The sequence below is a fragment of the Lissotriton vulgaris genome, chromosome 1_1 (assembly GCF_964263255.1).
Source record: "Lissotriton vulgaris chromosome 1_1, aLisVul1.2, whole genome shotgun sequence".
Lineage (NCBI taxonomy): Eukaryota > Metazoa > Chordata > Amphibia > Caudata > Salamandridae > Lissotriton > Lissotriton vulgaris.
Window position 1 is genome coordinate 350607888 of NC_141685.1, and position 12760 is coordinate 350620647.

Genomic DNA, 12760 nt, shown 5'->3' on the forward strand with positions numbered 1-12760 from the left:
TTTGCAAAGTTCCGATACGCGAAAGGTTCGCTAACCGGATAGCTGCCCGGAGCGCTGTTACAGATATATATCTTGATTTAAACGTTAATTTCTCAAAATCCACTGAAGCACATATATTGAGACCTAGCAAAGGCACATCGGGCTAACAGTCCCTACAATTTTGCCAAGTTTCGTGGAAATCCATTCAGCCGTTCGGGCTAAAAGTGAGTCCAACCGCCCTATGGAAATTAACATGGGAAAAACGCGTTTTGGGACCCCCCTTTTTTCTCGGCCCCCCCTTGACGAACCCCCCCCCAAATTTTCAGGAGCTGCTCAGAAACAAAATGTGCCATTTTCCTGAAAATTTCAGCCGATTCCGTCCACAAACGCCAAAGTTATTAGACATAGAATTTTCAAAAGTCCCATAGGAAAAAAATCCTAACTATATATACCTACTGGCTATCGCCAGTAGGTAATATAGATAATATATATATATATATATATATATATATATATATATATATATATATATATATATATATATATATATATCTATATATATATATATATATATATATATATATTGTCGCTCAAACTCTCCTTCGGTTGCACAAGAAAGAGGCAGAACTCGTAGTCCAAGAGTCAACCAAAGTTTTTAATCAAAGGGAACAGATAAGCACAGACGCGTTTCGGCGTGAGCCTTCGTCAGTGTGTCATTCGTCAGTATCATGCATCCCATTAACCCCTTCGAGGCTAATGACGAGCTGGGCTCGTCATGGCGCTTACCTGCCGTGCGCGGATGACAAGGCCAGCTCGTCATAAAACAATGAAAAATAATAAAACCCAGCGCAGGACGGGAAAACGCCTAGCAGCCATGGGGTTAAATAAACAAATAGTTCGTGCGCATTGACATAAACATAGGACTATACCCCTTTTGGCCACTATGGGCGCCATATTGGAAAGGTGTTCTATCCGCATAGGGGTCTTATCTAATTCATTCGTGCAGTTCTCACGTTTGAAAATAAAGCCGTGGATCGGCTAGTGTCCTATGGCCTTTTGTGCAATGCTAACATAATCAAAACAGTGCAAAAACATAGAAAAAGTCATCAGGCACATGGAGAGAGTATTCCTATCCTTCAAACGGGAATAAACCAAAATTCATCGTCATAGTTTATCATGATCAGTAGACATTGTTATTACATGGGGTATATAGCAGAAGGGTACTCATTTAGGTCAAGGAACTAACAAAGGAAAAGTATATGTAAATTATACATATAAAGTAGGATAGGACAGAACCACAATCTGGTGTGTATTTAAATGGATAATAAAACTAGGTTACCCAAACGGATACTACCAGGACATAAATTCTTCTAAATATCTAAATTCAAATATCTACATCAAAATCCTGGTTCAACTATAGTGCAATATCATCCATAGTAGTATTGAAAAGCCTCAGTTCAAAAGTATTATTCACAGCGTCCCTCACATATTAGGTCATATTACGTGCTGGCAATTTCTATACACACATGTACATGATAGATTATATACATATCATATTCTATACACATATGTACAAGCTGGATTATATACATATCTACATATTTACACACCTATGGTAGCCTGTCATCATCTACAAGGGGGAATATCGCAGCTGACATTGTTGTCAGAAACAAGGTTCAAATTCAAATTTCATAAATTCATAAATCGAGATCAAGAACAAATATATTGGAGACATACTGGAAAAACATGTTTGAAAAATATGGTCTTATAGTGATTCGGTTACTGTAGTGTTCAAGGAATGTACATATTATAGTTGGATTGACATTTTAATGTACCAAGTTTCCTAAGGGAAAGGAGATCTTCTCCTCCTATGGTATTACTTTCCCAGATGGTATGCTAATTCCTCCCCGCTATTGAGCCCTCCAGGTTGTTTTGTAGAAAGGTCTACAATATATCTGGACTCAAGTCTGCGGAGTCTCCTTAACCTGTCACCTCCTCTTGCATTGGGTGGAACAATGTCCAATCCAAAGAATCGGAGTTATTTGCGATCTTTGCTATGCTCCTCCGCAAAATGCCGGGCGACCGGATATGAGGTGTCTACTTTCTCGATCGCCCGTTGGTGCTCCAGGATCCTCAGTTTGAGCTCCTTGATAGTGCTGCCTATGTAGCGTAAGCCTAAGCCACACGGGCAGACTAAACAATAAACCACAAACTGGGAGCTACATGTAATAAAGTGCTTAATCGGCACTTTCTTTCCGGTATCAGGTATATCAAATGATAGCACCCGTTTGCTGCCACTGCAAGCCTTGCAGTGGCCACAAGGAAAGAAGCCCGCCATCCGCTTCAAGGAATTAGTTTTCGGTGTTAATTTGTCTAGATGACTTGAGACAAGCATATCACTCAGTGACCTAGCCCTGCTAAAGCTGATTAGAGGGTGAGCAGGTAGGTCGTCTGCGAGCACACTATCCGTTTTCAAAATGTTCCAGTTTTTATTAAGCATGTCTTTCAGATCCCCTGCTCCCTTTGAGTAAGGAGTAATGAGTCTGAATTTGCCATTTTTCTTGTTCGATTTTCTGTTCCTTCCCACTACAGGATTCTCAATTGCCAAGAGTTGAGACCTTTGCATCTTCCTTACTTTTTTTAAGGTATTTTTTAGTAAGGTGCTACCGTACCCCCTCATGGAAAATCTGTTGATACACTCTGAAGCGGCCGCCTCAAAGTCGGAGTCCTTTGAGCAGTTCCTACGGATCCTTAATAGCTCTCCGTAGGGAATGCTGTTCTTCAACTGGGTGGGATGGCTACTGCTGGCAAAGAGTGTTGAATTGCCAGCAGTGTCCTTTCTATGCAGGGTGGTATGCATCTGATTATCTTCAATGTACACCTTCAGGTCTAGGTACTCCGCTCTCACCGGACTGACCGGGCCCGAAAAGTGTAAATTGAGATCATTGTTGTTAAGAATTTTAATAAATTCTTCTGCTGAATCCATTCCTCCATCCCAAACAATAAACAAATCGTCAATATAACAATACCAGCATTTAACCTGCCCTGTCTCTGTTCCTGCTGTGCAGCTCCTGGGTACCTGCTCCTCCCACCAGCCAACGAAGAGATTTGCATAGCTGGGAGCGAAGCAGGTACCCATCGCCGTTCCTGATGCTTGTATGTACATCTGGTCCTCAAAGAGGAAAATATTGTTGGTCAAACAGAACTCTGTGAACTCCAAAATCATTTCATTATGACATGCGTACTTCATTGGACGTTGACCCAGAGCATGCTTGATGGCTTTGAGACCCTGCCTATGGTCTATACGGGTGTAAAGACTAGTAATGTCTAAAACCATCAGCAGGTATCCAGAGTCCCATGTTAGTTCCTGGATCTTGGTCAGAAAGTCTTTTGTGTCCCTTATGTAAGATTTCAACTTAGTTACTAAGGGAAACAAAATGTTGTCAACAAAACATGACATGCTCTAGGTCAAACTACCAATGGATGATATTATTGGGCGTCCGGGAGGGTTTTCCATGTCTTTGTGAAGTTTGGGGAGGTGGTAAAAGGTTGGTAACATGGGGGTGTGGTTCCTAAGAAAGAGATTTTCATCCTTTCCGAGCATGTTATGGTCATACCATTTTTTCACTAGAGCATCATATCTAATTATGCTTGTTTGGTACACTGCATTCGTGCATTCCTTGTAGAAATTGTTATCCGCAAGTTGCCTCAAAGCTTCAGTTCGGTATAGGTCTCGACTCATAAGAACCACGTTACCCCCCTTGTCAGAGGGCTTGATCACCATAGATTCGTCACTCATCAGGCCCTTCAAAGCTTGGCGTTGGTACTCAGTGATGTTATTTGTTGAGATTGACGGTTGCGATTTCTGTATGCAGTAAGGTCTCTTTTCATTGCCTCCGTGAAGATATCAATTGCATCCCAAGATGTTTGAGGTACAAAGGTCGATGCAGGCTTAAATGTGCTCTCCTCTCTCTCTTGCTCGACCCCTTGGAGGACCGCCCATTAGGCGATAGTCAGGTTTTCCTGTTGCTGGTCTGAATCCTGCTCCAGTCGTAAGTCCTCTAATGCCTCGATAGCTGGCAGATCTTTAGCACTAAGTATATCCGTTTCGTTCATTTTAGGGCCCTTCTTGGTATTCTTCAGGTGTGGGCGCAGCTTGAAATGTTTATGAAGCTTCAGCTTTCTACTGAATCGAAACAGGTCGATCCTGGTTTGTGTATATTCGAGGTCATTTGAGGGACAAAAAGTGAGACCCAGACTTAAAACTTCCAATTCAGCTTCCGTCAATTGTTTAGATGTTAAATTCACTACAGTTAAGCTGGTTTGATCAATATTGTCTTGAGGGTTCACAGTTATTACTTTTTGTTTGTCTGGCGGCTCGTCCATCGGGAGGTTCTTGTGTTTCCTCTGCCTCCTTTTCCCGCCGCCTGCCCTCCTCGTCCTCCTCCTCTGGTCGATGTTGCTGTTGCAGTGGCATCTGCATCCGCTTTGCGTCCACATCGGGCGGTTTGTTTTTTCCGCCCCTTAGCCAGGTGCTTTTGATTATACTTACATCAAACAAGGGACTCCAAAGTTGTGTGCTGCTTTTCAAATGTAATTAAACAATCATGTCGATATGACGTGTTTCGGCCACCACACGTGGCCTGATTACATATAGCAAGGGCTGCGATTTGCATTCTATTACTTAAGCATACTGAAACACCACGTGACAGGCGTTAAACATGGTCAAAGAAGACAGACTACCCCACTGAACTCCTCTAATGCATACAGTTGTCCGGTGATAGTACAAATGAACTGGTCAAATATAAAATATACACAATATTTGATAATTTGCTCCAACAACACACAAATTCTGAGTAACCAAATGACACCATATTAAAAGCATAAATACATTAATGTAACTTTATACTCTGTGCATGAAATTTGATTTCGAGTAAAATAGCATACTACTGGTTTCAGGGTAATGCTGTTAATATAAATATTACAATATAATATATTAGACATGATTGTCCAGTAAAAAACAACTAGCTGTATAAATCATTCTGTAAACGTTGCAAAGAAGCAGATAATTAATAGCACTTATATAAATAGCAGTTTAAGTACCTAATAAAGCCACCAAACGTCTCGAATATTAAAAGGCAGTGATTAAAGTGCTGTTTGGAATAAAGTGCCAGAAATTGACACAGTTGTTGAGCATCCCTGCCGAGACTCAAACCCAGTTCAGTGTAAAGTCGAAATAAAATCCAGATGAGGGAAAATGTATTCTTACTTGTCAATACAGAAAACTGCACATGGATCTATTCTGACTCATAGGAACCTTCATCATACATCAGGGTTACATCTAAATAGACATAATATTTTTGATCACAGTTCTAAAGTAGAATGAAGAGGACTGATCGTAGAGGACAATAGAGAACTTTCAGAAAAAGGTATGTAAATCCTGCCCACTTTTGAGACCATTTGGCGATTTTGGAATCCAATTCCACAATGAACTTTGACTACAAACGGTGACGCATTTTTTCCCGGTCTCCGCCTCTCCTCATGAGTGGCACAGCTCCTAAAACAGAATACCTCAGGCAATTGAGATTATTGTTGTGATTTAATTTAAAATGCTTAGCCACTGGATGGGGTGGCGCAGAGGGATATGTGTGTGTGTGTGTGTATATATATACATACATAAATATATATAGTGCAAGATAATATTTATTAACATTGCTGAGTGAACGGGGATGTCATGAGTCACAAGAGGCAAAGTCTCAGGGGGACAGGAGGCCCCTGCCCTCCACAGTTTCATGTATTTGAAAGAGGTATAAAGAGGTGCACATAGTTTAATGTTTGGATATATGCAATGTCGCCTCTCATCACATATCTAGTCCTATCTTATTACCTGTGCATTGCAGAGAGGACATTTAATTTTCGGCCCGTCCACACGCCAGAAAAATCACCTACTTTAGCAGATTAAACAAGGTCATTTGAAATGCCCGTGCCGTCCTACGCGTTCTGCCTCCTTTTTACTGCTAATTTCAAACATGATTAGTTGTGTAGAGTCTCAGCACCGGGGGGAGCCATTAAGGGAGTGTCCCTACCACAAAAAGCAATCAGAAAGAAATACAGAGTGAGGCCTTAGGTGTGTGTGTCCCCCCCCCCCTTTTATTTGCCTGGCTGCATATAGCCAGTTTATGGAATGTCGGCGCAGATTGCATAGTGCCGCGGACTGTTCTGCAACATTAAGCGCCTCTCGCGCAGCAGACGTAAATAACATTCTGGGCGCGTTCGCAACCTCTGCATTTGCCGCCGTTTCAACTTTTTCTTCATGTTTAGCCACAAATGTCATTGCTACCACTCGTGCGTTTCTGGAACTAAAGCAGCCCGGCGATAGAATTTTATCTCATCAGCTCTGCGAATTTCCTTTCCATAGGAGAAGGTCAGAATGGTAATTATTTTGTGATTCATTGATCCGGGGCTATCGTTTGAATGCACACAAATACATATTTTTCAGCACTCCTGCGGGCCTAACTCTTTTCATTGGCGTGTTTCGAACCAGTCTTATTGTTTTAATATAAAAAGCCTTATTTGTGATAACAATTGGTCGTGACTGAACATTAGCGGCTGAGATTAATTCAAGTCCGTCTTCTATTACTTTGTTTGTTGCAGTAGGGGGTCATAAGCGGAAGGACGCGCCCAAACGTGCGTCTCGTGCACGCTGTGCCCTAAACGATGGAGCTTGTAAAGCGAGTGCGTCACTTTTAATATGGGGAAATGTGGCGCAGGGTCTTGTAAAGGAGCCCTTATATTTCAATGAGGAGGCTTCACAAGGCCAAAGCCAGCCTGGAGGTGTTCGCGTTCACTGGAGGGAACTTGGACTAGCAGTTTGGGCAGACGTTGCTGTTTGAACACGACCAAAACTGATTTGCATATGTCTGTTCTTTGTCTATAGTGCCACACCGAGATAAACACGATGAACTGGAATGTGGCATTCGTCACTGGCTTAGATTAATTCTACCACTCCTTCAATCACACCCTTATTTAGTGCCCTAAGGGCAACGGGTACACCCAGCCATGGTGCCCGGGTACGCCCAGCCACGGTGCCCCGTGCCCGGGTATGCCCAGCCATGGTGCCCGGGTAAGCCCAGTCATGGTGCCCATTTTTGCTGTGCCACAGGACTCAAGTTGCATAGTCAACTCAGGGCGACATTACATTTCCCCGCCCCACATACCCAAACCCGCAAAGGAAACACAGACAATTATAAGTTTGGGTAAAAACTGCTGCAGGATTTATTTACATACAACATATGTAAAGATGGTGGGTTAGCTTACGGGCGATCCAGGACAGGCCGCATTCTCGCCACCTGTCCGCCTGATTGAGCCAAACAGCACAGTGGCGAACCACCCAACTGCTGTATAACAGAATAAAATACTGACACACCCATTTGCTGGGCGTGACTAGGCAAACCCCCGGCTGCACAGGCCCACAACCGCCCGAAGGACTACTGGGGTGCCGACACGGATTCCTGCACCTCCCATGAGGTTCCAGGTTAGGCTCTGGCACCCCTATGTGCCCACTGAAGTACATCATTTGCACCTCTCTTCTTCCGGATCGCCCCGTAACTCCGCCTGCAACGAAAAACAAACACGTTACCAAAAACCCCCCCAACCCCTACCATTGACACTCTGGGTAAGAGGAAGGGAGGGAAAAGAGTGTTCAGCGAGGTCGCGACGTCGTCCGGACGGCAAAGAGGATCCGGGGAAGGGCGCCGAAGCATAAATACCCCAGAAACCCCTCCCCACCGTCCGGACGAGATTCTCGGCCGGCCGCCTCCTCCAACCGGAAGGCGGAGGTGCCGGACATAACAGTGGGGGCGGGACCGCCCTCCTTGACTAGGTACCCGCCCTCTTGATGGCCACTGCGTGGCCTCGGGCAGGCGCATAGTCAACTCAGGGCGACATTACATTCCCCCGCCCCACATACCCAAACCCGCAAAGGAAACACAGACAATTATAAGTTTGGGTAAAAACTGCTGCAGGATTTATTTACATACAACATATGTAAAGATGGTGGGTTAGCTTACGGGCGATCCAGGACAGGCCGCATTCTCGCCACCTGTCCGCCTGATTGAGCCAAACAGCACAGTGGCGAACCACCCAACTGCTGTATAACAGAATAAAATACTGACACACCCATTTGCTGGGCGTGACTAGGCAAACCCCCGGCTGCACAGGCCCACAACCGCCCGAAGGACTACTGGGGTGCCGACACGGATTCCTGCACCTCCCATGAGGTTCCAGGTTAGGCTCTGGCACCCCTATGTGCCCACTGAAGTACATCATTTGCACCTCTCTTCTTCCGGATCGTCCCGTAACTCCGCCACAGCCTGTGCGGTGGTAACCGCTGCCGCACAGGCCCCCCACCAATGTCACCTATACTACCTGCATCCCTTGTTCATGAGTGCCTCTTTCAAGTCCAACAAAAAGAGGTCTAAGCCAACCGGCGTGAGGTGGACACCATCCTCCTCGAAGTACCCCTTGACCTTTTCCTGAATCAAGTCATGTTTAATGAAACCCAGCCCTCTGCGCTGCGTGAACTTTTTCATGGCCGCATTTATGCGCCTTCTAGTTCTCTCGATTGCCTCACTGGACTTAGCACCCCGCCAGTGTCTCCTGGGCACTAATTCGGACCACCAGACCTCGCATTCGCGCAACATGCTGCCAATGATACCCAGGTCCGTTTTCATCCTGAGAAGCAGAGCAGACTTCCCCTCAGAGGTAATGTCGTTGCCCCCCAAATGGATTATTAAATGATGAGGAAGAGGCCCCCCCCGGGAAAGGATCTCCTTCAATCGAAAGAGCAGGCTATGCCAGCGCATACCAGGATACCCCCACCACACACACTCTATCTCTGAGAAGGTACCAGTCCACTGTCGGATGGCAGCCCAGCGCGCCAATCTGCTGACCATAGAATGGCCCAAGACCCACACGCGAGTACCTGTCAAAGAAAGACGCGATATGTTCAAGGGTGTTTATTCAATACACATGTTATACAAATATGAAGCACAGCAAACAAAATCAACAACACTGAAAAGGAAGGGGGGGGGGGGGGATCACGGCCTAACATAACGCCTGTAACAAGCAGATTCCCAACGTCCCACCAACTGCACCTGCCCTGGGGACATCCCAGCGCGGAAAGCTGAAGTGGCCGCCCCTATGCGGAATGAGTGACTCGAGAACTTCTTCCCTACCACCAGCAAGCCAGCCCTGTCAAGGCAAGCCAACATGATCTTGTCCATTTGATACTTCGTTAAAGGGCTGAAATCGGCATGCACTAGGAGGTAACCAGGCCCAGACGGGCGTAATGCTAGGAAGGCTTGCAGCAATGCCACGGGGCAGAAGCGGGAATCCCCAAGGGGGGAAAGTCTAATCAGAGACCCTTTACCAGACTGGTCAGTTTTGGATCTTCTCAGCTTAACAGACAACCCACCCTCGAAATAGATATCCGCCACCCCCAGGGCATCCATAGAGGTATCAGACTTAGAGCGAGCCACCAGCTCACTACTCCTGAAAGCACCAAAGAAGGCTAGGGCGAAAGCCGCCGCAAAAAGGACCTCCTCGTACTTGGAGTGCACAACAGCTTGCAACATCTGCAACATGGCCTGGAGAGAAGGGAAATCAATAGGAGACCTGTCATCTGGGGCCCTAGGATCCTCCCGCGCCCAACCCTTCAAGGCAGCCCTGATTGCAAAAGAAGAGGTGGGGTCATGTTCCCCACACAGTCTAGCCTCGTGACCAATTGCCGCTAGGTGGCCACACACCCAAGAATGCGTTTTCAACTGCTTTTTAGCCCACACTATAAAGGCATGAACTTTCTTCTCTAATGGCAATGTTTGCAAACCCAGGTCAGAGATCACTTTAGTGAACGTAGCACGGTGGCTTGAGTAGCGCTTACGTGTACTCAACGCTAGTGATTTTTCGCCCAGTTCCCTCATGTGCTGCTCCACTCCAAGATGTGCCAAAGCCTTGGCGCAAAGGGGGTCATCTCCTCTCTCGCCTGCGGGCAGGCTGCCCGGAAACGGTCCAGCTGGAAACGAGAGAGAGCGTCAGCTGCGACATTGGTGACCCCCACAATGTGTCTGGCTCTAAACTCGACATTGCAAAACAGGCACCTGCTAGCCAGTTCCCGGAGCAGAGACAGCACCAGGGGGCAGTTGGCAGACAACCCATTGATCGCCTGCACCACTGCCATGTTATCTGACCAGAACAAGACTTTTCTGTGGGACAGGACCTCAGGCCACAGGTGTAAGGAAATGACAATCGGGAAGAGTTCCAGGACAGCAATATTGGAAGTAATGCCCCTCTTGCGCCAGGCATTGGGCCAACCCTGCGCGCACCACTGATCTCCCAAAATGGCCCCAAAGCCCTCGCGGCCCGAGGCGTCAGTGTACATGTTTAACTCTGGACTCCCCACCCAAGGGGACCTCCACTTCACAGTCCCATTAAAGTCTGCCAAGAAAACATCCCACATCCTCAAATCCTTCTTGAGACCAGAGGTCAACCTGACAAAATGGTACTGTTTGTTAATCTTAGCAGTGGCTTTGGCCAGGCGCCTAGCAAAGACGCGCCCAACAGGAATAACTCGCGCAGCAAAGTTTAGCTTACCTAAAAGGCTCTGAATGACCCCAAGCGGCGCTTTGTCTTTGCCCAGCAAGGCCTGAATGTCACCCCTCAAGGCCCCCACCTTCTCTGCTGGCAGACGGGACACCCCCTGTACAGTGTCAAGCTCAATCCCCAGGAAAGTCAGGACCTGAGCGGGGCCCTCGGTCTTACCCGGCGCTAAGGGCACCCCCAAGCGACCCGCCAGCTCCACAAAACAGTCCAGGCCCTCTTGGCACTCCTGCGTGCCCTCCCTCCCAATGAACAGGAAATCATCCAGGTAGTGAGACACCGCAGCCACATTGTATTCCTCTGTGAGGGCCCACTGCAGAAAGGTGCTGAATGCCTCAAAGAAGGCACACGAGACAGCGCATCCCATGGGCATACATTTGTCGAAGTAGTACCCCCCTTTCCATTTGAAGCCCAAGAGATGCTGACTGTCAGGATGGACCGGTAGCAAGCGGAAAGCCGCCTCAATATCTGCCTTGGCCAGCCAGGCTCCTACCCCTGCCCTCCTCACCAAATCTATGGCCATGTCCAGGGAGCAGTAGGAGACCGAACAAGCCTCTTCAGGCAACCAAGAATTGACTGAGTTCCCCTCTGGGAAGGACAAGTTGTGAATCAATCTGAAGGCCCCAGGTTCTTTTTTGGGGACCACGCCCAAAGGGGACACAACAAAGTCGAGGAGGGGGGGGGACAGGAAAGGCCCAGCCACCCTCCCCAACGCTACCTCCTTAGTGATCTTTATGTCGACAACCTCTGGGAGCTCCCTCACTGATTTTTGGTTTTCAGCATCTCTGCTGACTCTAGGGCCCTGATAGGGGATCTGGAAGCCCTCGAGGAAGCCATGGGACAGGGTATCCCTATCTTTCACATTGGGGTATTTATGAAGGAGGGCAAGCAACCTGGGCAAAATGATTGGGGATGGGCCTTTGGTCCCACGCTGGGGGGGGTCCGAGACCGGCAACACAGGTGGGCAAAGGGGGCTGAGAAACTCGCGCCGCTGGGGGACCTCAGAAACAGGGGGAGGGGGGGGGGGGGTCCCTGGGAGTACTACTTGTCTTTGTTGGCAGCATTGGGGGCGGGGGATCTCTTCTCACAAGAGGACTCAGGGTGGGAACCACCGCACCTGCTGCACGCATGGGAGAACTTGCAGGCTTTCCCCCAAGTGCAGTTTCCCGCATTAAACATCCTGCAGGTGGAAGGGGCATACTTCTTGGCGAATTGTTTGTTAAAACCGCCCCCCCGCGCCCCCCACGAAAGGACTGGCGAAAATTACTCTTCTTCTGGGAGAACTGCTTTTCATTATCTGACTTCCTGGCCTGGACAACACTGTTACCGCTCTCTACCTTACTTTTGCCCATATGAGCAATCCACAATCTGACCTCAACCTGATCCCACTCCAGCTCGGGGCAGACAGACATCTTTTTACGGAATTCGCAGTCATAAGAATACCACCCCATCCCGGAGGTAGCCTCCGCTTCATTAACTATGATGCTATTGTACTGAAACAGACCCTGAGCTTGGTCCGGGAAACGTTCTGTTATGACTGCTGCCAGGATGGCGAAGGCCTGACGCCAGTTTTTTATAGACTTCTCAGGCCAGGATTGGAAGCGAGCTTTCTTCTCCTCATCCTTAGACCCCATCCTTCGCACATCTACCCCATCCGCCCCCAACATGAGGAGCGAGAAAATGTCTATGAACTCCCTTCTCCAAATGCCTTCCTTCGCCGCCTGAGGAACCTGCCAGGCCAGGGAGCATTTGCCTGACAGCAGGGGCGCCATGGTCATGAGGGCTGTGGGCGCAGGGATGGGCACCAAAGCTGTCGGAGGAGCCACAGTACTGATAGTTGGCAAAGGAGGGGGAGCAGCAGATGCCCCCACTAGAGGCTGGGCTGCGACAACCACCGGCAAGGGGGCCACCTGGGGCACACTCTGCACCGGCGGCAGGACCTGTGGAGGAAAAGCACCCAGCACCAAACTGTCTATAGAGCTGACCGTCGGGACAGTAGGCAGACTGATGGGACCCGCATCAAACCCCCCTTGTGCAGGAGTACCACCCCACACTTGAACAACATCTGCCTCCTTGGCCGAAGACAAAGGGGCCACTGGTAAAGGAGGCAAAATCACAGATTGCA